Genomic DNA, 4,926 nt, shown 5'->3' with positions numbered 1-4,926 from the left:
CCCGCCCCTCCCGCTGCAACGTTTAAATCCAAACAGCGGCGCCCGGCCCCGCCCCTCCCGCCGCGCCAATCGCGGCGCGACGCCGCCGACACCCCCCGGAGCCTCCTCGCGTCGCCTGGCGACAGCGCCACCCAGTGGCGGGGTGTGCGCCGGGCCGTGCAGTGAGACTGAACGGCGCCCTGCTCCGACACAGGGGGGCACTGACGGCTTTCAGGAGCGCGGCGGGAGGCTCTCCTACTTTTAGGCAGCGGGCAAACGTCGTTCTCCTCTCGCCTTGCTACGGTGAAGGCCGGCTCGCCCGAACCAGCGTAAATGAGATCGCTGGAGCCGGCAGAGACACCCGAGATATACAATCCTCTCGCCGATCGATCCGTGCCGCCCTGGCGCAGGCAAAACCACACGGCTTCCCGTTTAACACGTGTCCGTCACCCCCCCGGGCTCTGGTGGCCGCCCGCTGTGTCGCTGCCACCCACCGCCGCCGCCCAGCTGTGCCCTCGCCCAGCTGCGGGGCTGACGCGGCCGCCTGGGCCAGGGAGGAGCACAGATTGCTCCCCAGTAAACCAGGGATGTATGGGCAGATGACATTTATGGCAGATGACAGGTCTGGGTTCGCAGCATCTGCCTTCTGTCCAGAAGCGGTAATTGTGTGCTCAATGGCATTCTGAACTACCCTGCAAAGCACTGGCTGGGCAGCTGGGATTGTGAGCTGGCTCCTGGAGCACCGGCTCCTCCTGTGCGCTGCCTCTCCTCAGGGAAACAACCCTCTGCGGAGGCAGACGTGGCTGTACACAGGGAGCACAGGCACCCCAGTGCCCACAGATCTCACAGCCATTAACTCATGCTTCAGCCTTCACACAGGGGCACCAGAACCACAACAGCAGGCCGGCTCGCTGCCAGCTCCACCTCCAGCATTTTCACTCGGGGCAGGCCACAGGACGTCAGCACTTTGCAAACAGCGCCTGATTGCTGTTATGAGCCCTCACCTTCTTTGTGCCAGCCTTTTTGAGGGCCATTTTCCCTCGCTGCCATGAAAGTGAGCGCCCAGCTGTCCATACACTCGTTTGTCCTGGATCTCTTGCAATGCATTGCCCAGTGATGGGCAGACTGGCAGCAGGCACGCTTGAGAACTAACTAGGGACAGTTTGTGTAAAAGGCCTGTCACAGAAGCCTGTGGAGACACCCAGCTGTGCCTATGCTATGCCAACAGCCACACCTTACCCACGCACGTTCCTCATGGCCCTCCACAGCCATCCCTAAGGAGTTGTGGGACAGGGCCCCTAAGGCCAGTCAGCAGGGCCCAACATGCCTCAGGCCAGCCATCACCCCTACCCAGCCCAGAGGCGTTGTTTGCGGCTCTGGGGGAGGACGTTGAGCTAGATGACAGAGATTAAAGGCAACTCCTGTGAGAGCCTCTTAGCACAGCTCCATGCACACACACAGGGATTGCTCCAGCTCCTCAGCACAGCAGCTCTGGATGTGCTCAGCGTAGCTATGTAAACATTTATTTCTTTAATCCTAATGAGTTTTGGCTTCAGTGCCTCATGGCAGAGATCTACATACACAGGCTGAGAGTAGCCGGTTATTAAGTAGCTTCAGCTCCACAGATGCCTGAATGAAGAACTACAGTATTTATAAGAATTTCCTCCCTCACATATTTTGCTGTTGTTTTCCTTCATTAAAAATCTGGAGACATCATTTGAACATGAACGTGAATTCTAAACATGCTTTTCACTTTTAAAGGCCTTTTCCCAGGAGGGCCTTAGTTCTGCCTCTAGTCCCCATCATTGGCTTCTTGCAGGTGGCAGGCCAGGTGAGTCAGGAGCTCCACGTGCTGATGGCAGAGCTGGCATCAGACCCCACAGCCCAGCCTTCCTCCATGCTCTGTAGCAGCAGGTGCTAGAGGATGATCAGTGGACTTGCCCGTATCTTCTCCTTTTTACTGTTATCAGCCATTTTTTCCCACTTTTCTGCTCCTCAAGCACTACAGTGCTGTACATCATTGCTGCCAGGTCAAGGAAGTCCCTGCAAGAAACAGACCTTAGAGCCAGAAGCAGGGTGATGGCCAGGGTGCCAGCCCCAGCAGCACCCCTGCAGTCTGCCCACTGAGCCTGACACAACCTAGGCGTTCACCCAGCCAGGAGAGAGGCAGGGCAAGCAGGAGAGATTTCCCACCTGCCCACCTTCCTCCTCCCCACAGAGAGCCCTGCTGGGGAGGTGCAGAGGGCATGCAGCCATGGTTTGGTGAGCAGCGTCCCTAATATGGCCTCGGCTGCGCTGACTGGCTGGGGGCTCCTGCTGCAGGAATGCAGCCCTGTATAAAAGCCCCCACGAAGGCAAACCATGCTGGGTGCTAACAGGGAAAGAGCAAGACTGGCTCAATATGGGAATTGTGCCTGCCTCCTGGAGGCTGTCCAGGCTCTCTTGGGTTTCAGGCAGCATGCAGTGGCTGGGTACAACCAACAGTGACTGGGATGCAGTGGACACTGGCAGAGAGAGTCCATCTTCATGCAGCTTTACTCTTGGGGGTTACTTTCTAACATCCAGCCCCTGTCCTGAGCTCCCTGCCCTGCTCCAGCTGCAGCAGCAGCAAGGCATGCTCCGGTACAGCTGCACCAGCTGCATAGCCATGACCTGCTCATACTGCTGCTTTCCTCAAACTTCACTCTTTTATATCTCCCAGCTTTGTTCTAGTTCCAGTTCTTGTCTTCCTCCATTCCTTCCACTCAGAGGAAAAGAAGCCCTTCGCCCTTGTCTCCCAAAGGTGAGCATTCAAGAAAGGAGCTTTGTCCCCTTCCATGTGGTGGGGAAGGGGCTCTTTGAATTTGCTGCTCTCCTCATTTTCCATACCCAAGTGACTCACCTGTCCCTCCCCCAGAACATAGAGCAATGCAACCTTGTCAGCCCCTTCCTTCAGCAACCACAGCTTCTCCCCTCCATTGCAGGACCCACAAAGGCTTTACCTGTCTTTTCATTTTTCTGCCTTCACCCAAATGCTGTCCACATGTTACAATCATTCCCTTATCCCACCCACATCTCAAACAGCCCAAGAAGCTGTGGGTCTGGGCCCAGCTGCTCTGCTCTGCTGCTCTCCAGAGTGCATGCATGGCTCCTCCTGCAAAGGACACATTCCTGAGGACACCCCAGATGCTCAGAGTAATGCCCGAGCCAGGGACCTGCTGGAATACCCACACCAAAAGGAGTGACACCACTGGGCAGGGATGACACAAATAAGTCTGCTCAGATGGTGCTCTTCTGAACAAAGCTTCCCTGCACTGGAGCATGAAAAGAAAAAAAAAGAAGAAAAAAAAAAGGCAAAGAAGCAAAAATGGTTTACCCATTCCAGAGAGCAAGTCTCTGCCTTGCTGAGAAACACTCAGTCATTTGCTGCTGACTGCACAGCAGTGGCAGAGAGAGCCATAAACGTGCTGGTAAACATGTTGTAGCTCCCAGTTTAGAACAAGGCACATAGATGGCAAATGTACTTCTGGTGAAATAATTCTGCGGAGGGGAGCTAGCCCAGATAGCAGGAGTTAAAAAAAAAAAGTGCCTTGAACAAAACGTCAAAATGCCACCAATGCATTTTCTCAGGTCTCACAGAGGATTATTAGAATGGAAATGCATGAAAAGTATGGCACACCTCTAAAAGGACATGAAACAGCCACCGGTGGGGTGGGGTTTATTTTTAACCCCCTGGGGCTTGCAGATGTGTAAGTTCCATCTGTACAGGTTTCTGCCGCTAGCAAGAGGCATGTAATCGGCCACTTGGCTTCAGGCTGGAAAATGTCAGTGTAGCTGGGGTTAACTTAGCCTCCAGATAGGAGGGGGATTAAAGTCTTAGGCTGCCTCTTCCTTTGGCTTCCTAGCAATCTCAGCCAGCAGCCTGAATGCACACACGTGCTAAGCACTGCCAACCGCACACCAGCTTTGCAGCTTTGGCCGAGCGTGGCCAAGCTCTCCGGCTCCAAGCTGTGCCAGCAGGGTGGGATGGGATGAAGCCACCAGCAGCCAACTCTGGGCTCAGCGTTTGGTTGGAGATTTCCAGTTGGGTCCTAAAGGCTTTGTAGGAGGAAGCTGCTGCTCAGCAATCCAAAGTGCCTGTTTTCAGTACCGAAAAGCAAATGTTACTAAGAGTTTCCCAGGTCTCTCCAGCTTAAATGTTTCTCTCCGCACACCTGTTGGTCCTTCCCAGTGCTCTCCATCCTAAAATTCACCAGCACAGTAGCCTTCTTCCAAGGATGGACACAAAAAGGGCAGCCACTCACACACAGCATCTCCAGACACAACAGCACCCTTACAAAAAGTACATTTCAAACACGCAGTCACCTGGGTTGGTGCCAGGATTGTGTTTTTCAGAGGAAGGGGACCAAGCACAATTGTGTGCCCAATGAAAGAAGTCCATGTTTTAAGAAAACACCCATTGGAGAATCACAGATCATCTCCAGGATAGATCTGGCAAATGGGCATCCTTGAAAAAAAATGAACACCACTTGTAAGTGCCTCCTTAGAGAGTGCTGACATCTCTGTTTATTGTTTATAATGGATTATCTCCTCGGCACAGGCAACCTGTTGGCTCCACAGAGTGTTCTCAGGCTAACTTTCACCTCCTGAGCTCGCTGGTTTTTATCCAGCCCAGGCTGCCAGCACACCAAACCCTGTGCAGACTGTGCTCTGTATACAGGACCCACTGCTCCCAAAAGCTCTGTGGACAAAGCTGAATGAACACTCTACACTTTGCCTTGCTCTGCTGTAAAATCCTTCCTGTGAAGTCCTGCAGCAATGAATGTTCACCAAAAAGCTCTTAGCTCCAGATGACACTCTGAAGGTCTCTTGTTTGCCAGACCTTCTGCAGAGCAGAAGGTCACCACTGAGAGGTAGCCAACAGGGGAAAAGGTGGTCATGCAGTCATCCAAAACAATCTTAAAGAGC

Source organism: Lagopus leucura, unplaced genomic scaffold (assembly GCF_019238085.1).
Source record: "Lagopus leucura isolate 7727_CA_CO unplaced genomic scaffold, USGS_WTPT01 Super-Scaffold_73, whole genome shotgun sequence".
Lineage (NCBI taxonomy): Eukaryota > Metazoa > Chordata > Aves > Galliformes > Phasianidae > Lagopus > Lagopus leucura.
Note: the sequence above shows the minus strand (reverse complement) of the source record.